Source organism: Pteropus alecto, unplaced genomic scaffold (genome assembly GCF_000325575.1).
Source record: "Pteropus alecto unplaced genomic scaffold, ASM32557v1 scaffold57, whole genome shotgun sequence".
NCBI classification, from domain to species: Eukaryota; Metazoa; Chordata; class Mammalia; order Chiroptera; family Pteropodidae; genus Pteropus; species Pteropus alecto.
Window position 1 is genome coordinate 3753521 of NW_006442508.1, and position 21806 is coordinate 3775326.

The following is a 21806-nucleotide window of genomic DNA, read 5'->3' on the forward strand; positions in this document are numbered from 1 at the left end:
CAACAACAACAAATAGACATGTCACATAAACAAGAGCATTAACCACAGGGACTTGAATAAACAACAAAAAGATTTTTGCCAGAAACAGCTAGAGATAATACAAAGGATAGAAGAGAATTTTTAAAGTCCATTTAGAATCCTCAGAGAGAAATAAGAAGATATTGAATCTTTAAAGAATTGATAACTAAAAAAAAATTTTTTTGGAAACTAAATATTTTATTTTAAATGTAAAATAAATGATAAGAGAAACACATAGAACAACACGGCTAAAAATCAAATAATCTGGAATAAAATGTAATGAAAATTTCTTATAATTAGCAGCAAAATAATACGTAGATGAAGTGTGAGGTGAGAATCAATCCAGCACGTTCATATCTAACTAACAAGAAAGATTTCCTAAAAAGAATCAATCCAGCACGTTCATATCTAACTAACAAGAAAGATTTCCTAAAAAGAAAGATTAGAGTGAAAGTAGTGTCAATAATAACAAAAGAAATTATAGAAGACAAATGTTCATAGCCTATACTAGCATACTTTTCAGATCCAAAGTGACACTGAGTTTCAGGCAATGTAAAAAAAAAAAAAAAAAAGCCATTCTTAAATGCTTCTCAGTGAATTTCCAGAATTTCAAAGATAAAGACAGAATCTTAAAAACTCCAGAGGAAAATACAGCATCCTACAGACAACAGATTAAGAAAAAAATTGAGCTTGAAAAGTTCCCCAATGTCTGATTTCTAGAAGACCATGAGTCAAAACCTTGGAAGGTTCTAGGAAAAAATAGTTTGAACTTTGAGAACTAGCTCCAATTATCTTAGCATTCAAATGTAGGGGTTATTTGTGGAGACAGTCAAATATTTTACCATTCACAGGTCCTTATGAAGGAATTTATTAAGGCTATACTGCAGCAACAATAAGAATCAACTCACTCATTCACAGATTCATACATTTAGTAAATATTTATTGAGAGCCAATGCATGGAAGACATCTTGCCAGACAATGGGAGAAATAGGTAGGATGTATGATGTTTCATTTATCTAATGATGAAGATGGATATTAATTTTAAAGTCACACAAAGTAATGTAGAATTATAATTGCAATAGGAGTTGTTTACTGATATCATAACAGCATATTTAAAAAATTTACATTTTCCAAAATGTAAAGGAAGGGCTTCTTTCAGCAAGGGATTATGAAAGTAAAAACAAAAAAAATTAAAAAAAAAATTATAGGAGATACTAGATGACCAGAAGAGGAGGATTGAGAGGTAAGAGCATGAGCAAGGTCTCATTCGCATAGAAGTGTGAAAAGCTGTAAGAACTAAATAAGGCAGCATTGATGGAAAATGGCCGAAGTGAAACCACAGAAGTGGCAGAGTGCCAGACAATTCAAGTTCTTATAAGGCATCATAAAAAAAAAAAATAGCATTTGCCCAATGAACAAAAGGAGCACTCAAAATAATTTAAGCTAGGGAGGTAGGGAATATGACCAAATTTGCATTTTGTAATGATCACCCAAAATAAGGGAGGACTATCTTGAGAGGGGACTACATGTAGGCAGATGGGACAGTGCCAGCCAGAAGTCTTTTTTGTTTCTAGGTGAGAGATGAGGACACATTAAAGTAAAATGTTGCTGGTGGTGGTGATGGTAGTTGTGGTAGTAGTAGTTGTGATGGTGGTGACGAAGAGAAGTAAAAAATATTAGAGAATTTTAGAATATAAAAATCAATGGGACCTAGTGATGAACTAGCTATAAATAAGAGAATTGTAAGGGAGCTGGAGGTATCAGTGATGACACTTAGGTTTCTGGCTTTCCTTATAAATAGGAGGTTCTGCCATATTGTGAAAGTAGATATTGGAAGATAATTAGGTTTATGAGAAAAACCCATGAGTTCATTTGTGGTGGACCTATTGAACTGAGACAGTTTTATGTATCCAAGTGGAAATTCAGGTATGCTTTTGAAGATATACTTGTCTGTGTCTCAGAAAAGAAACTTGGCCCCTGAATTCAAGAAAGAAGACAAAGGATGGTTTAAAAAATGTTGATAAAAATCAGTAAGGGATAATATAAATATGGTCATATTAGCATTCTGGAATCAAGAACCAAATAATTATAATAGGCAAAGAGATGGGCCTGAGAGGAACTCATAGTACACTAAGGATACTGTCTTGTTGAGAAAAATATAGATGATGATTATCTCTATATTGTTGGAAAATATGGGGAGCACGTATTGAAACTTTTAAACTAACTATGAGAAGAATAAAAATACAAGGCATATAAGAAATAATTAGAAGCAAAACAAAATGAAAAAATAGGTGAACAATAAAATACAATATACTATAAATTATCAAATACCTCCCCAAAAAGTAGTAAGTTGAAATATAAGAAGGACATTTATTAATGGATGAATAATATGAGGTAAAATCCCTGGATGACAGAAATAAAAAAAAAATAATAGCTTAATTAAAACAAATTTTGAGTATTTTCAAACAATCTTTTAACTAGCTTGTTGGTTAAAGTCAAAGCAGATTTCATAGGCTTACAGTCTGTGCAGGTGCACAGGGTCCCACATTCAAACCTCAAATTTAGTATAATGCTTTGCCGTTACTGTCTTAAAACAATAATTTATTCTTTGACTGTATTTTTTGAGTGAAGTCTAATACAACAATGGAGCACATATGTAAGCAGAGGAGATAAGCATGAAGTTCTCAGTCTTTTGTCATTCTTCTTGCATACAGCACTTAGACATCTAATGATTGAGTTCAGTGAGAATCAAAGTATAAGCATCTTACATTAACACTGAGTAAGGCAGCAGGAAAGTGGGGAGCGGTTGCTGACAGCCCCCAGAAGCCATGCTCTCTTTTCCAACCAGAACTTGCTTGAAGGCAGAGGAAAGCAATGGCATCTAAGCAAGAAAAATGACCAATGATATATGTACCCTTATGATCATTGAAGCATTATTCATGGTGGCCAAGACATGGAAACAACCAAAATGTCCTTCAGTAGATAAAAAAAAATGTGATTTTATATATATATATATAAAATGGCAGTGTTTATGTGTGTATACACACACACACACACACACACACACAAACATATATATATGTTTGTATATGTGTATATATATATACGTTTGTATATGTGTGTATATATATATATGTTTGTATATGTGTGTGTGTGTGTGTGTGTGTATATACACACACACACACACACACACACACACACATATATTTACTGTCATTTGCAACAACATGGATAAATCTTGAGAATATTATGCTAGGCAAAATAAGTCAAACAGAAAAAGTCAAGAACCATATGATTTTACTCATATGTGGGAAATAAAACCGAAAGCAACAAACTAATGAACAAAAACTCATAGACACAATCAACAGTATAGCCGTTACCGGAGGGAAAGGGGGTTGGAGTGAAGTAGAAAAAGGTAAAAGAGATCAAATATACACTGATAGGAAAAGATTTGACTTTGCAATATATAGATAATTTGTTATAGAACTGTACACTTGCAATCAATATAATTTTATTAACAAATGTCATCCCAATACATTAAATAAAATTAAATAAAATATATAAAATAAATTAAAAACAGAAGAATGACCAAGAAATCTCAAAATCCCCTTTCTTACTCATCATTATGTTAAAAAAAAATGACACAGAAAGAAAGGGAAAGATAGTGAAATCCAGGTTTTTTTTTCTTTCAGACCTTTATTCCTCAGTATAAGGGAAGGTAGAGAATGTTGGTACATGTGTGTATATCAAAAAGAAGAATAAAAACATTATTAGTTTTCTGAAATGTTTTTGCTCTTCTGGTATGCATGTATGGACAAAATATCAATAGTGTAATTCTGGTGATTCCACATACCAGTTTTAATGCTCTTACAGTTGCATATAAAACTGGCATTGCACAATATAAACAGTAAAATTCATGCTGATAATTTAAAATTAAAATGTTCTTTGCTTAGAACAGTATTAATTAGCAAGTAAAAAATACCATGGCAAATTGAGCAAGAGATCACAGAAGAAAGGGAAAGTTTTATATTTTAGTACTTTTAGTGGCGCGCCCTTCCTTCTTTTTTGAAAAAGGGACCTCATATTCTCATTTGGCACTGCTCCATGCAAGTCATATCAACAAAAGGCTTTAACCAATTCTTTTAAAAACATAGACTAATGAGGCTAATACATACCAAAATATGTAGGACTTATCTGAATTGATATTCAGAGAAAAAAGTAATGTAGCTTTAAATATATTTAATAGAAAAATTAAAAAGAATAAAAACAAATGAACTGAGCACTCAAGTTACTGGAATACAGCAAAATAACTCAAAATAAATGAGTTTAATATAGAATAAAGTCAGAAAATAAAGAAGAAAACAATCTATAGAAAATAAAATGAAAGGCTGGCTGTTCATTAAAAGACAGTCTTGTGGTATATCTGATAAAGAGAAATCAGAAGACATTAAGTTGGTAAAAGGAGATAATTGAGATACAACAGTGTAAAATAAATGTAATCAATAAATTTCAAATGAATATTTTAAAAATATTAAATTGCCAATTTTGGCTTACTAAGAAATAGAAAACACAAAAAGATGTATATAAATAAAAAGTTTTAAAGGAAATAATTTTAAGATCTAGTCCTAAAAAGGAAGCATTGTAAATAGCTTTATAGTTAAACAAAACAGATGTTACAGAAATAAGATCTATGTTATACAAACTGATCCAAAGAACAGAAAGTAAAAGAAAGAGAAATTCCTAAACAATTGTTTAAGCATCAATAACCCTGATCTCAAATCCAGAGAAAAAATACATACAGGAAAGAATATTGTGAGTCTATCTATTTTCTAAACCTAGATGTAAAAATCCTAAATAAAACTTATACAACTTTAATCCAACAATGTATCAAAAGAATAATGTATCAAAACCAAGTAATATTTATTTTAAAAATTAAAGACAGTTCATCACCATAAACCATATAATAGATTACATTTTAATATAAAAAAAAGAGAAAATAATGTAATCATCACAATAGATATAAAGAAACATTAACTAGAATATAATACCCATACTTGATTCAATTTTTTATTGCAAAGTAGAAATTGGAAGAAAAATAATTTCTTAACTTGATAGTATTAAAAGTATTTCTATTAAAGTCAAAATTAAGTACAACACACCTGCTATTATTATTGCTGTTACATTTTATACTGAAGGATATAGTCAATAAAATAAGAAGTAATGAAAAATAAGTAGAAATATTGGAAAGGGACAAAAATCATTATTTTAGATGATATGATATGATCTAGACAAACTGAAAAACTCTTTTAACAGAATTTCATAAGGAGGATGAATAGAAGATTAATGTAAAAATCAACCACTTTCTTCTATATCAGCAATCCTAAGTTTAAAAGAAAAAAAAATATGGAAAATAGATCACAGTGCAGCAAAGCAAATTTCAAATTAACTGTAGGTAAGTTCAATAAGAAGTATACGAAGAAACTTTGGGAATATTGGACTTTATTGAGGAACTCAGAGAAGCTGAATAAATGGACACAATATGTTCCCTGTTAGAATTACATTGTAAAAATGTAATTATCCCCGAATAATCATATAAATGCAATACAATACTAATACAAATCTCAATAAGATATTTTATGTAATTTGTCAAACTGATATTAAAATAATTTATAAAAGAATACATATAAGAATAACCTACAATATTTTAAAACATACAAAGAATATGAGGTATTTGCCTTATTAGATGATATCAAATTATACTTTAAAACTTTATCATGATTGCAGCAATGTGGAAAATTATGTCAATGAAATGGAATGGAAAGTGCAAAAACCAGACCATGTACCTACAGAAATTTGGTATTCCAATTCATTGGGGAATCGATGCACTGTCCAATTAACTGTTGAAGTAATTAGCTAGTCATTAGGAAAAAAATTATGTTTATATCTTACATTATATATAAAAATAAATTGTGGATTAGTGAGCTAAATGTAAATAATAAAACTATTAATAAACTTGAAGAAAATATTAAGTTTTTTTAAAACAATTTTATGTCAGTAAATACAACTCATAAAACTTAGAATCCAAAAAGGTAAAGCATGATAAACTCGATTTATAAAAGTGTAAAATTTCTATAGGATAAAAGATACCAACACAAAATTAAAGACTAGTGACGGAGAAACGACTCAACAAATGTAATGTATCGTGACCCAGCTGAGAGATAAAGCAAGTAGGTTGGTGGAATCAAAATGTCACATTGGTGATAAAACTGTTGGAAAACAGGGTTAGGTGTGAGGAACAAACAATTTTGTTATCACTGAACTCCAGAAATAAACCTTGTCACAGGCAAAAGTAAACAATTACAGACACCTTCCTGCCTCTACTCCCATATCCCTCATGGGGGCCTGTCCCCTGTGCAGTTCATGCCATATCGAAGCAAAGAAAAATGCATCTGCCCTGGAAATCAACAGGTGACAAATAAAAGATGGTAAAAGCTGAAAGAAAGCACACAAATCTAATATGGTAGTTTATTTCTAGAGTGAAGACTCTGGTATTAGGAGCAGTGAAGGAGACTTTCCTTAAATACTTTAATCTTAAAATTTGCAATGAGTATGTTCGCATTATGTGGTGATTAAAAGAACTGCTGCGGAGACAGATCTCAATTCTGCCAGAGATTGGCAGAATAACCTTTGAGAAGGAATACTACCAATTTAGATTCTGATTCATTACTGTTTCAATGGGAAAAATCATTACAAGTGATCCTTTTAAGCTCCAAATTTTGAAACCATCCCAGCAGAAGGATATGGGGATTTAGGACCCAGTGTTTCTTATTGGAAAGACCTAGTATCTATTCCTTTGACTTAAAATAGCCTCCAGCCACAAAACTTACAGCTGTCGGCAATCAAGATAAAACCATTCCATATTAAATATCCAGGTTATTGCTGCCTCTGTCTAGAGCCTTGTGTGGATTGCTGAGAGGGAAGGAGAGCTATCTAACCAGTGACCTAAGCACCGCAGTAAGGTGGTCCTTAGTCTCAGCTGCTGATTCTTCTCTTTGCTCTGAGTACCAAAGGCCTCTTCCATATCTACTCACCTAAACTCACATTAGTCTCTGTTCATTCCCAATTAGATTGGCACCTCTCTAACTGAGAAGAATTGTGTCTGGAATAGTTGTCACAACCCCAGCCTTTGAAGACAGATAGGTTTGGGTTCAAGGTCAGGCTTAGTCACTCTTAGCTGGAGGTGATCTTAAGGAGGTTACTTAAACATCCTCCTGTAATCAGAATCTTCTCATCTATGAAGAGTTTTAATGTTACATGAGATAAGCTATGCAAGTAAGCATTTGCCACATAGTAGGCTTGCATTATTATTTTAGAAGTTAGAAGATTAAAATAATAATCACTCAAAATGAACTCTTACTCTGTCAGCTACTTTTCTAAGAGCTGTACTTTATAACAGCTTTGTGATATAGTATATTTGTGCTCAAGTTGAGAAACCTGATACTGGGAGACAGCATAAGGCTTAATTCTAATACTTGTGTTGTTACTTTCCAGTTGTGTAATCTTGAATGAGTTACCTGAACTCTCCATGCATTGTATCCCTTCTATGTAAAATAAAGATTAAAATGCATCTTCCACAAGGTGTTTTGCCTTGCATTCAATAAGCACTCAATAAATATTTTTAACTAAATAATATTAAATCTTTAAATGCAATGCAAGTGGTAAAGTATGATGTGAATGGTACATCATGTTACACAGTCTCCTTCATGTATTTAATCAATGTCATCTCAGTGAGTTTGACCTTGACCACCCTATTTTTTGTCATAAGCCACCTCTACTTTGATCCTCCTGATTCCGATCCTGATTGAAAGTCCTCACACATCTTTCTCCTCCATCCTATGTTATTGTAATACAGAATGTCTTCTCATCAAATGTGTGTATCAACCTGTAAAGTTAATGTTTTTAAACAAACATATATCTCCTTAATTCTGTAGAGGGGTTAAAACCTGCCAGCACATGTCACCTATGTCAACTGCTACACCAGCAATGAGCATAATATATTAAAAACTCCTTTGTAGATGAAAACACCACATTCCCTACAGGAAGCCTAGGATAATGCTGAAAGATGAAATTGCTTTGCCTGAGTAGTTCATTAGGTAGTTTCATTAGGCTGCTGCTGAGTTGCTAGCAGTATAAACACAGGTGGAGTAAACAGAGAGGAAGCTGAGATGACCACACTTGACCTATTTAATGACGTTAGAACTTCTCATGGAGCTCAAGAGACAAGTATTGAAGTCCCAGGAAACTGAGATAGGCTAAGAAATCCTACATCCATTACAGAATTTTACTCTTTGAGGATAAAAGGCAAGCATAGCTTTTAAGAAGAGGTTCCACATAGCTTTCTTAGAAAATTTCTCAATTACCTCAGCAATAATCTCCGTACTATTAATTTCTTTTCTCTATGGAAACAGAGTTTCTGATCATTACCATAATTGTAATACAGTAATTGCATTTAGTGTTGAACCAAAGGCACTATTGGTAATTATTTTTACAACAGTTTTTACCTAATTAGAGTCATCGTGTCAGGTCACAAGATGAAATTGCAAAGTATATTGAAAACTGCAAAAGAAACCTAAATAAGTTTGATGTTACTCCAAAAGTACAATGTACGCAAATTTTTCATCCTAAAAAAAAAGAAAAAAGATATCTCGTCAAGGAGTGGAATAATTAGGCTGAAGTTATTAAAGCCCTATGCCTCTCGACTGTCACTGATATATTGCCCCGCCCTTCATTCATTCATTCTCATAAAACTCATTTGGAATCTCCCTACCCTCTTATAAATACTACAACTTTTGAGTAAAGCAAAGGCTACATCATTGTATTAGAAATTAAAAATAAGACTAGGGAAGATATGTTTATTATTATAGTGCTTGTCAGCTCTGACTTGAAAACTGATGTCAAGACAGAGAAAATTACAAATCAGTTGCAGGTCCATCTATATCTCTAGGCAATGTGGGAAGGATTTTATTTGTTTGTTTGTTTCTTTCTTTGGAGGCATTCAATTTCCTTGATGTGTATTTCATTTGAGAATTTATTTTATAAATGGTATGTACTTTCTGTTTAAGTATCCTAATAAAAAAAATAAAACAAAACAAATAAGAATAGATTTTTTTTTCTGGAATCTTGGATTTTTATGCCCTCACAAGCAATAAATTTAATGATTTGTTAAAATGGTTTTTTTTCTTAAGGGTTTTTATTATGCATACACAGCAGGGCTTGCTTTAAAATGGCTTCTTTTGCAATGAGAAACAGAGAAAAAGAGATGTGATAGGCCAGAGAACTTAACGAAAGAATATGAAATTCAGAATTCTTGTTCAAAGGCAAGATATCCACTGGGGAATATCAGTTTCAAATATGATTTTCATATCTGAGTTCACTCTGCAAGTCAGTAAACATTTTATTTTACATACTTTAAAAAAATGGTCTTTCTTTACCATATATAAAATAAAAATGTAAGATTGTGAATGAAAAGGAACAAAACAAAAAATATATGTATGAGTAGAGGCACATTAAAGAGCCTGGCAAATTGAGTAATGACATATAAAGTTGGATGGCTATTGAAGAGCTACACTACAAAGACCGAAGGAACCCATGAAGTTCTAGCTAAATAACCGTTAAGCGGTGAAAGCTGCTGTTAGTTCTGGAATGGAGGAATGGTATAATAAAAAAGCAGAGTTAAAACAGAGACCAGAAGGCAAATTAACCTATGTAAAATCGTTGAGATATCTCTATTTGAATGCCCAACATATATATTTTTGGCATTGTGTAAATATCACAACAGTTAATCAGATGGCAGTTATGTCTTATCTTTACTTCACAATTCTTGCCCTAAAAGTGTTTCCCCCTGTCTAGTGTCCTCAGTTTCAGTCAATCTGAATACTTTTAGAATTTTGGGAATGGGGACTTGCTGTTCAGTGGGTATAGTTTCAGTTATGTCAGATGAATAAGTTCTACAGATCTGCTCTATAACACGGTGATTACAGTTAGCAATCTATACTGTACACTTAAAATTTTGTTACAAGGGTAGACTGATGTTATCTGTTCTCATCACAACTAAAATAAAAAAGAGGGAAATTCAGAAAGTCAGATGATCACAGTAAAAAGCTTTCCCAATTGTCTAATTCACTGGGTATATCTGTGGCAATGAAAAATATACTAAAACATTTTTCTTTATCTTATACATTTACCCATATTGGTCATAGTAATTTTGTTTTGAAAGCAAAAAGATAAACTGGAAAATGTTTTTATAAAACCAAAAGAGAAGTGTTATCAAATGAGAATATATATATATATATAAAAAACTGGGAAATTATAAAGCACTTTACTATTTAAAACGAGTGGTTCTTTAACTATAAGAATAATATTTTCTTATTATTGTCTGTCTCAAAGAACCCTTTTCCCATTGTTTCGAAAACCACATAGGAAAAAAATTTACTAAAAAAACCACTACAAGATTTCAGTTAAATTTGATAAACAAATGCTGGGAGAATGGGTTAAATCAATTTCTTGTAGGCATATAGAGATGGAACAAGACACCATCTCTGATAGGAAGACAAGAAGGAAGGGAACCATGCTTTCCTTTTAAAAGATATGCTTGGAGCATGGGGTCTGCAGCCAGAAAGTAAGCAGTGCAGTTTGTAGCAGAGTTTCTACTTCAAATTATCAAACAAAAGTAGGAAAGCTCTCTCTCTGGAGGTGGGCAGAAAGCCATTGTCCATCAATAGAAGTAACAGCAGAAATCATGCAGGGAGGCAAGATGAAACTGTAGCAAAGATGAAACTCACCAGTCATCCAGAAGCAGAAATTTGCTCATCATAATTTTGCCTAATGTTTATAAACAATATTATACTTGACAAAGAGATTTCTCCTTTCATTAGCTCTGTATATCCTTAAAATACTTTAAAATACCATTACAATAAAGGGGATATTATTAGGTTCATTTTATTTGTTTGAAAAAATTTATTATATGCTATTTTATACATGTAAAATCACATGTAACGATGTGTGTTATATGATGAAACATGATATAGCAAACAAGTGTAATCACAGCACCAAACTTAAAAAGTAAATCTTGACCAGTAGCCTTAAAAGAAATTGTGGCTTCTCTCTGATATCTAAAGATAGCTATTATCCTTAATTTTTTTATTAACTTGTTCTAAAAAATAATTTTAGAACATATAAATATACAAACACACACATACATATATTTGGTTTGGGCTTTCTTATATTTGAGCTTTCTTGACAATGCTGTCATACTTTATTAGTCTTTTTCAATTCAACATTATCTTTCTAAGATTTATCTACATCGTTGCGATTTGCTATATTTAGTTCATTCATGTTCACAGCTGTATACTATACCATTGTGTGAAAATATCAATTCTCCCATCAGTGGACACTAGGGCAGTTTCTAGTTTTTTGCTATCCTGAACAGTGTTTTTGTGAATATTATGACAAACGTATCCTGGTGCACACATGCACAAATTAAGTAGAGTCTATCATGAGCAGAAATAATTCAACTTTGTAAGGTGATGACACATTATTTTCTCATATTTTCTTTATTAATTATTCTTGTCTGTTTGATTTCTATACAATGAAAAGAAGAAATAAAAACTCCCATTATGTTAGTAATATGCAAAATTCCCCATGTTATTTATGTATCTTGTATTATTCATCAGTTATTCTATTATTATATTTTTGTTCTATTTTATTATTATAGTTTTTCAATATTCATATCTTCCTAGTATATTTACATTTTCATAATTTTATAGTGTTGCTGTTTATACCTAATAGACTTGTTGTCTTAAAAATTCATTTGTCATTTCATTTATATAACATTCTTAAAATGACAAAATTATAGAGACAGGGAACGGACTTGTGGTTATCAGAGGTTAGAGTATGGCTATCAAAAGATAGTGTGAGAAATATTTGTGGTGAGGAAACAGTTCTATATCTAGACTGTGCTGTCAGTTATACAAATCAACACACGTGGTAAAATCGCATAGAAATAAATACACACCAAAATGAATGCATGTAAAACCAGTGAAATCTGAATAAGGTCAATGGATTGTAACAATGTTAACTTACTAGCTGTGATATTGAACTATAACTATAAAATATCATTGGAAGAAACAGATTGAAGGGGACACAGGACTCTTCTGTACTATTTTTATAGCTGCATGTGAATCTATAATAATTTCAAAATAAAATGTTTACTTTTATAAATCCATGGCTTTTTTTTCTTTTTCTTTCTTTCTTTCTTTCTTTTTTTTTTTTTTTTTTTTTTTGCATTTCAGTAACTTTATTGAAATGTATATCCCTCAGTACCAAAACATAATGGTAGTTGGTTTGGGTACCTCTGACAACTCAAAATTAACACCGATGTAATCAAAATATATCAGCCTTTTGAGAATACTGAAAAGTTATCTACAAAAGATGCTTTACAAAAGTGTAAGATACATTGTGGTTCTTTGGTTTAGTTTCCAGTGCATATTTACCCATAACATGACTGTTAAAATTGAGTACAGCCATCCTGGATGGACTCAGGCTACAGATTGCACTGAGTAACCATTTACAACACTTTTAATACTGTATATCTCTTTATATTCACTGACTTAATAGAAAATCCTGAACACTACCTCAGCAACCTCATGATTATGAAGATGCTTATTTACTTAAGACTTTCTGTTGGCACAGCAAGGACAATTAGTGAAAGTATAGTCTTCTCATTTTAAACAAAATTCTAAATTAGAAGCAATGATAGCTTTATAAAAACAGTCCTTAGTAAAAACTTTTGGAGTATACAATAAAATCAAAATTTTTGGTGGAACTAGATTGAAGCAGAATTTGTATAAAAATGTTTTTATCATAGATACAAACATTACTTGCTTTCTATGAAAAATTTTAAGTGTATTTCCCAGATAAAGTCCACATCTCTGAGTTATCTATTACTTGCATTACGGGTGCCAAGAAACCATTTTCACTACCTACAGTAATGACGCTTGTTATGCCTTAAAAGTGTATTTGTGAAATGTTGGTTTTGATGTAAACCTTATAATTTAAAATTAAACCTCATAATTTAAAATTCAAGTTTATACCAAGTAGGTTACCATTTTTAATACCACCTAAATATATTGACCTAAATAGAAAGTTGGGTCAGCATCAAAAATGAAGGTTCACAGTTTACCTTCCCAGACTTGTCATTAGCATTTCACATTTATGCTCTTGGCTTTGTTTGTACACCGCACAGGTGAACTCATATTTAAGCATACTTCCCCTACAGCATAATATTAATTAGGCAGTTTCCCCAAATCTGAGAACATCAGTGCTAATCTAGTTGTGATGTTTTGAGGCTTCACAGCTTAAATCCATGATAACATGTAATCCATAGCTCAGGATTGTAGAGAAAGGCTTCAGAGGAGTTTGTTGTAATAATCCAGTTAAGGGACCGTTTCAGGAATTGTTGGAAGGTGGGTTATTCTGTAGTAACTATGCTTCAGTTGCCATGCAGTATGTCCAGGAACAATCCATTTCAACTTCTGAACATTTGGTTTGGAACACTTGTTTGATGAATATTCAGTTAAACACTTGGATACGAGCTCTTGCCAGAAGGTCAAATCTCTGTCATTTATCTTGGAATGTTTCTGAAGACATCCTACTCTTTCTGTTAATTCTATACATTTCTGTGCTTGGATCTCCAATGCAATTATAGACAATGCCAATACAGAAGGCTTTGCTTTAGAAAATATGATCCTGCAGTGGCATGCCTTAAGTTGAGCTTCTAGTCTTTCAAAATTAAGGCTATTCTTCATTTTAAATGGCACGTTTTCTTGAATGAGTGAATAATAAAGTTGCAGAAATTAGTAGCTTTGACTTTCCGACACACCTTCTCCAACACAATCTTTTCCCTTCTCATCAAGTCTGAAACTGTGAACCAATATTGGCTTATTAGGATCAGGTCAGTTGCCAGTGGGACATTCCTTTCCTCTTCTATTGATTTTACAGCCAAGTAGAAGCAGCTCAGTCCAACACATCCATGATGTTTGGGCTATACCTTCAATTTGGACAGAGATCTGTCCAGTAATTCACAGTTAAAGAAAATGTCTTAGTGTCGAAGGCAAATAACTGAGTTAGACTAAGATCTTTTACTTCAAAGTCCCTTAGTCTTGCAGTCATCCTGAGGCTGTTATCATGTGCAGATTCAATTATTCTCAAGCCGCAAAGCTTTGACTGACATTTCTACTCCTGTTCCAACAGGGCATTCAGCTGGTGTAGCAGTTTCTGAGAGTCAGTTGTTGTCAGTACCTCTATCATCTTTATTGTGAACGCGGCTCCTCAGCGGTAATCACCCTCCCCGAGCCTGCTCTCACTTCAGCCCACAATATCAGACGCGAAAGGCCTACGAGGCGAGGGGACACCCAGGAAGGGAGGTGCTGTCCTGGGTGGAAGTTTCCGCAGCGCCGCCCAGGCGACACTGCGTTCCCCTGGGTCAGCTTGGAGCCCCACAGCTTTCTTTTGATTAGACTTTAGTTGATATGTATTTTTCCATTCTTTTACTTTCAAAATTTACATTTATTTATGTTTTAGATATGACTTGTAAATAGTATTTAGTTGGATTTTCACTTTTTAATCTCATCTGGAAATTTATGAATTTCAACTGGCAATTTTATACCATTTATATCATTTGGATTACTAACATCTTATTTTCTATTATTTATTTTGTCATATTGTCTTTTTCAACCATTCTTACTTTTTCTTCCTTTTTGTTGACTGAAAATTTTAGTTATACTTTTATTCTGGTTTCATAATTTCCTTCAACTAATTTGAGATTTATAAACTCTGTTTTTATTCTTTTAGTGCGTACAAAAAATGTACCATGAATACTTAATATCTTTAGTTTTCAAGTCTAAGTTTAATCACTATTTTGGCCACCCTCTTGAACAAAACAAGTAACTAGAATAGTTTCAGTCTGACCACCACCCTCTCCCTTACATGTTAATTTTGGTCAGTTTGACTTCTGTTTATTTTTAACTTTTTGTAATTCTACAATTTAGACATTATCATTACTATATTTGAAATATAGATTATTTTTTTATAGAGGTTAACTAATTTCCATACTTTTGAACTTTTCTGTAAAGTGATTTTCTTTCTTAAAATATTTATTTTATAGAATATTTTTGAGGATCTGTTGATAGTAAATATTCTACTTTTGCTTATCTATTTTTTAAAGTTAGTTCTTACACCAAAATTTTTTTTTTGTTGAGGTCATACTTCTAGATGGACTGTAAGTTTTTCTTAGTAATTTAAAAATATTTGTCCAATGTCAACTGATTTGCATTGTATCCGTAGAGAAGTCTGTTGTCATTCAGTTCATCTTTAATCTCTAGGTCCTTTTAGCACAGGTTAGATAGAAAACTACAGCCCATGCTGTGACCTATTCTTGTATGGCCTCAAACTAGGAATGTTCTTTATTTTTTATATTTTGAAAGGATTAAAAAAGAGCAATGTGAGACTGTAATCCTACATGACACACAAAGCTTAGAACATTTATTGTGGGGCCCTTTTCAGAAAAAGCTAGCTGAACCTTGTACTGGTTTATAAGTTTTAAGGATATTTTACCTTAACTCTCTCTCTCTCTCTCTCTCTCAATCTCTCTCTCTCTCTCTCTCCTTTTTTTTTCTTCCTTTATTCCTCTTCAGTAAGTGTTTTTCCTTGTTTATTTTGTAGTTTCTCTACAACATAATAGTTCTCTTTTGTTTATTCTGCTTTATATAACTTCTTAAACTTTGGGCTGGTGAACATAGAGGTTTGGTCTATTAAAAATAATTTCTATTATAGCTTTTCAAGTATTTTCTATCCTTTACTTTTTCTATTGATAGAACTTTCTATTCTATGTTCCATGTCTCATAAACTCATAATTTCTATCTCTTTTTTCCTAAAAAGTGCATTATGAATTGTTTTTCCAACCCTATCTGCAGTTTCATGAGTTCTTTTTTCCATTTGTATCTAAATTGCTATAGATAACTCATATTTTGAGTCTTTTTTTCTGTCATATATTTTGATTTCTAAAATTTCTACTTTGATTTCTTTCTCTCTTTCTTTTTTTATGGTGACATTGGTTAACAAAATCCAGTAAGTTTCAAGTGTACAATTTAACAGTAAGGCATATATACGCACCATTGTGTGTTCATCGCCCATAGTCAGATTTCTTTCTGTCACCACATATTTGACCCCTTTTACCTCATCTACCTCCCCCATCACACCCTACTCTCTGGTAACTATAAGTTTGTTGTCTATGTCCATGAGTGTCTGTTTGTTTGTCCTGTTTGTTTGTTGCTTTTAGGTTTATATCTGACATATAAATGATATCATGTGGTTTTCAACTTTTTCTGTCTGGCTTATTTCACTTAGCATGATAATCTCAAATTCTATCTATATTGTCGCAAATGGCAGTATTTCATCTCTTTTTATGGCTGAGTAATATTCCACTGTATATATGGACCACAGCTTCTTTATCCAATTATCTGTCGTAGGACCCTTGGGTTGTTTCCATGGCATGGCCACTGTGAATAATGCTGCTATGAGCATCGGTGTGAAAATATCTTTTTGGATATGGGTTTTTCACGTCTTTAGGGTAAATACCCAGTAGAGGGATTGCTGGATCATATAGTAGATCAATTCTTAGTTTTTTGAGGAAACTCCATACTGTTTTTTCTATTGGCTGTACCAATTTGCAGTCCCATCAGCAGTGTATGAGGGTTCCTTTTTCTCTGCATCCTCTCCAACACTTGTTATTACTTGTCCTGTTTTGTTTTTAATTTGCATTTCCCTAATAACTAGTAATGTTGAGCATCTTTTCATATGTTTGTTGGCTATCTGTACATCCTCTAGGGAGAAGTGTCTGTTCAGTCGTCTGCCCATTTTTTGATTGGATCGTTTGTTTTTTTGTTGTTATTGAGCTATATGAGTTCTTTGAATATTTTGGATGTTAGGCCTTTATCAGAAGTGTTCTTGCAAATATATTGTCCCATTCAAATGGTCGTCTCCTTACCTTGTTGATGGTTTATTTTGCTGTGCAAAAGCTTTTTAGTTTGATGTGGTCCTATTCATTTATTTTTGCTTTTACTTCCCTTGCCTTTGAGGTCAAATTCATAAAATCCTCTTTAAGTCCAAGATCCATGAGCTTAGTTCTTATGTTTTCTTCTATGCAATTTATTGTATGAGGTCTGATATTCAGGTCTCTAATCCATTTTGAGTTAATTATGGTGTGTGGTGGCTTTCAGTTTTCCCAGCACCATTTATTGAGGAGGCTTTCCTTTATTTACCGATTTTTTTAGAATCATTTGTTGAAAATTATTTGCCCATATAAACATGGATTTACTTCTGGAATCTCAATACTGTTTCACTGGTCTATGTGTCTGTTTTTCTGTCAATACCATGCCATTTTGATTATTGTCACTCTGTAGTATAGTTTGAAGTTGAGCAGAGTGATGCCTCCAGGCTTTGGGGATCTGAGGTCTTATGTGCTTCCATAGAAATCTGATGATTTTGTGTTCCATTTCTTTAAAAAATGATGAGATTTTGATGGGGATTGCATTAAACCTCTATAATGCTTTAGATAATAAGGTCATTTTAACTATGTTGATTCTTCCAATCCAAGAACATGGAATATCTTTCCATTTCCTGTGTCTTCTTCAATTTCTTTTAATAGGGTCTTATAGTTTTCATCATATAAGTCTTTTATATGTTTTGTTAAATTTATTCCTAGGTATTTTATTCCTTTTGCTGCAATTGCAAAAGGAATTACTTTTTCCACTTCCTTTTCTGACAATTCATTATTGGAGTATAGGAATAATATGGATTTTTAAACATTGATTTTGTATCCAGAAACTTTACTGTATTTGTTTATTGTTTCTAGTATTGTTCTTGTCAAGTCCTTAGGGTTTTCAATATAGAGAATCATGTCATCTGCAAAAAGTGACAGTTTGACTTCTTCACTTCCTATTGCATGCCTTCTCTATCTTTCTCTTGCCTGATTGCACTCGCTAGGACCTCCCATGTTATAGTGAATAATAGTGGCGATAGTGGACAGCCTTGCCTTGTTCCTGAACTTAGAGGGAAGGTTTTTAGTTTTTGACTTTTCAGTATAATGTTGGCTGAGGGTTTGTCATATATAGCCTTTATTATGTTAAGGTACTTTCCTTCTGTATCTATTTTATTATTTGTTTTTATCATAAATGGGTGCTGTATCTTGTCAAATGCTTTTTCTGCATCTATTGATATAATAGTATGATTTTTATTTTTTAATTTGTTTATGTGGTGTATCACATTAATCAAATTGTGTATGTTGAACCATCCCTGTGCCCCTGGGATGAAGCCCACTTTATCGTAGCATATAATCTTTTTAATATGTTGCTGTATTCGGTTCACTAGTATCTTATTTAGGATTTTTGCATCTGTGTTCATGAGAGATATTAATCTGTAGTTTCCTTTTTTTGTGTTATCCTTACCAGGTTTTGGTATCAGCGTAATATTGGCCTCCTCTTTGATTTTTTGGAATAGTTTGAGGAAAATAGGTATTAAATCTTTTTTGAATGTTTGGTAGAATTCACTGGTGAAGCCTTCTGGTTCCGGATTTTTACTTTTTGGTATTTTTTTGATGATTGTTTCAAAAACTGATCGGTCTATTTAGATTTTCCAGTTCTTGATTCAGTCTAGGAAGATTGTATCTTTCTAAGTACTGGTCTATTTTTCTAGGTTATTAAATTTGGTGTTATATATACTTTTTCACAGAATTCTTGTATGAGCCTTTGTAGTTCTGCGGTATGTGTCATAACTTTTTTTTTCATCCCTGATTTTCTTTATTTGTGTCCTTTTTTTTTTTCATTAGTGAGTCTAGCCAGTGGTTTGTCAATTTTATTGATCTCCTCAAAGAACCAGATTTTTGTTACATTTATTTATTTTTTATTTTTTTGTTTGTTTCAATTTCATTTATTTCTGCTCTAATTTTTATTATTTATTTCCTTCTGCTGATTTTAGGTTTCATTTGTTCTTCTTTTTCTAGTTTTTTGAAATGAAGCATTAGGTTGTTTATTTGACTCATTCTTGTTTTTTTGTGATAAGCCTGTAGTGATATGAACTTTCCTTTTCCATTTTGCTGTGTCCCAAACGTTTTGATATGTTGTACTATCATTATCATTTGTTTCTATGTCTCTTGATCTCTCTTTTTACTTCTTCTCTGACCCAGTTATTCTTCAGTAGCATGTTGTTTAATCTCTATGTATTTGTGGTTCTTCCCGCTTTCTTTTTACAGTTGCACAGAACAGGAAATTAAAACTCTGCTATTGAATTTTTCTGAGTGGCAATTCTAAATGAGAGTTTATGACACTATAGAGAATTCACTATGTTATAAAGATTATTAGTATATTCTTACAATTTCACAATTTAGCTTTCTGATTCTTATTAAAGTGACTTTTAAATTCATAGATATCAGGTCCAATCACCCAAAGCATCATTTCCTCAAGAATCTCTAATACTCTTGGAGAAAAATAAAGCAGTCTGTTGGAATGACAGGACACAGAGATTGCAATTCTTGACCCCAAATTAAAGGTGGCACTAGGGGACTATAGAAATTTTTAAATCTGTTCGTAGGAAAATTTCATTGGTTAGAAGAAGAATATTTGTTGAAGTAAGAATGAAACATTAGTACCAACATAGAAGTGTATAAGAGCCATTCAAACTAGTTTTAAAAGGTAGGAAACATGGAGTGTCATAAAATCTGTATTTGGTTATCCTTGCTGAGTTAAAGGCCTTCTCAACATTACTTCCTTAAGCCCTATTGTCCATCCTTCCAGGGTGAGTGTAGCCTAGTGAAATAAGAATTAGGGATATACAACATAAATTGGAAGATTCACCTTTGTTATCTGCAAAAGAGTGAGTAGGTTTGAGAAGAATGTACCTAATGTCTAACACTTAGGATGCAGTAGTGATAAAATAGGCACTGATGAAAAGGCGCATAAGAAATATATATGAAGAGTCCGGTAAGGAATGACCAGGGCAAGAGTGTGGTTGAAGGAACACCATGCTCTACTTTTGATCCTGCCCCAAACACCATTCACTGTTTCTGTCATATTTCTTTAATAAAGATGTGATCATCAAAAGGAATTCTGTAGTAGTAGACATTCTGCTCCTGCTACCAGCTAAGGGGCAGTTTGCTTTTGACTCCTGTGTATTCTTCCCTCCACAAGGGGATGTACTTTGTCACACTAAGTTCTTTGAGGCATCTTAATACTGAATAGAGATAAATGCAGGCAGAGGAGAAGAACAGTTATTTGGAGCTGTGGTCAAAGATGGAAAGTTTCAGAAGATTTGGGGTTAAAGACTCACTGCTCTGGCATGTGAGAAAAATGAATTGAAGATGAAACAAAATTTAAGACAGGCTCTATATTTCCCTTCACGGTGTTTGAGGAATTACTTCTGGTTTAGGGTTTGTTTTCTTTTGACCATATTACCATTCTGTGTCTAAACCATGAGAGTCCTAGCTTTCTACTTGTTATATTTTGGGAAACATGCAATGGATTTTAGACCTAACTTTCAATAGCCAGTTGGGCACGTACAATCACACACACACACACACACACACACACATCTCTGAATAAACAGAATAAATCCATCATCTTGACATGAGCTAGCCATGTATCATCCATCATTCCTTAAATGCTGGATTTAGAAGGGTACCAAATGAAGGAAATATCATCAGCAAGAATTTCATGATTGTCTTTGAAATGCTACTAAAAAAAACAAAAGAACACTGCGGCAATCATCAATTTATTGTCTCACAGCTCTAAATTCACCCTTCAGTACCTTCTCTGTTAAAATGAACTAGGCTCTTCAAGAATTTCAAGTATTTCTCCTTTATAACGATCACGGTGCTAAGCACTGACAATGGAGGGCGGTGATGGCACACTACAGGAGGAATGGAGAAGCTCTTGTTCCATTGTGCTGCATTTTGCTTTTCCTTACTTTTGCTGCATAATCCATCAGGGCTGTGTGTGTGTGTGTGTGTGTGTGTGTGTGTTTATGCGCACGCGTGTGCACATGTGCACCAAGAACATCCAGTGGTGCTCTGCCTTAGCCATGTGCTCAGAAGGGCAGTCCCCTGGGGAACTCATAAATCTGGCCAGTCTGGTTATGACACTGCTGTTGCCCTCTAAACGTGAAAAATCCCTGACTCAGGACTCATACCCAGGTTGCTGTTCCAAATCCTGCTATATACATCCACCAACTTCAGAGATGTTTCCTGGACAACTTCTTCTCCATCTTGTGGGCTGCAACTTCACCCTCTGCAAGGTGGCCTGATTCCAGATTTCAAGAGTATGTCCATTTCCTAGGATTACTGTAACAAAGTACCACAAACTGGATGGCTTAAAACAACAGAAAAGTATTGTCTCATATTTCTGGAGACTACAAGTATGAAATCAAACTGTTGGCAGGTCCATGCTCCTTCTGAAATCTGTAGGGGAATCTTTCCTTTTCCTTTTCCTAACTTCTGATGGTTTACCAAAAATCTTTGGCATATCTTGGCTTGCAGTTGCTTCACTACAATTTCTGCCTTCATTGTCACATGGCATTCTTCTTGTGTGTCTGTCTTCACAGGGTCGTCTTCTTATAAGAATACCGGGCATGTTGGATTAGGACCCACTCCCCACTTCAGTGTGACTTCCTCTCAATTAATT

General features: G+C 33.0%; 1 protein-coding gene and 1 pseudogene across 1 annotated transcript in view; both read right to left on the bottom strand.

Moving 5' to 3' along the window:
- Positions 1-21806, bottom strand: part of KCTD8 (potassium channel tetramerization domain containing 8) — a 230010-nt gene that overhangs the window by 16495 nt on the left and 191709 nt on the right. The gene's annotated exons all lie outside the window — the stretch shown is intronic.
- LOC102885038 lies at positions 13373-14385 on the bottom strand (annotated as a pseudogene).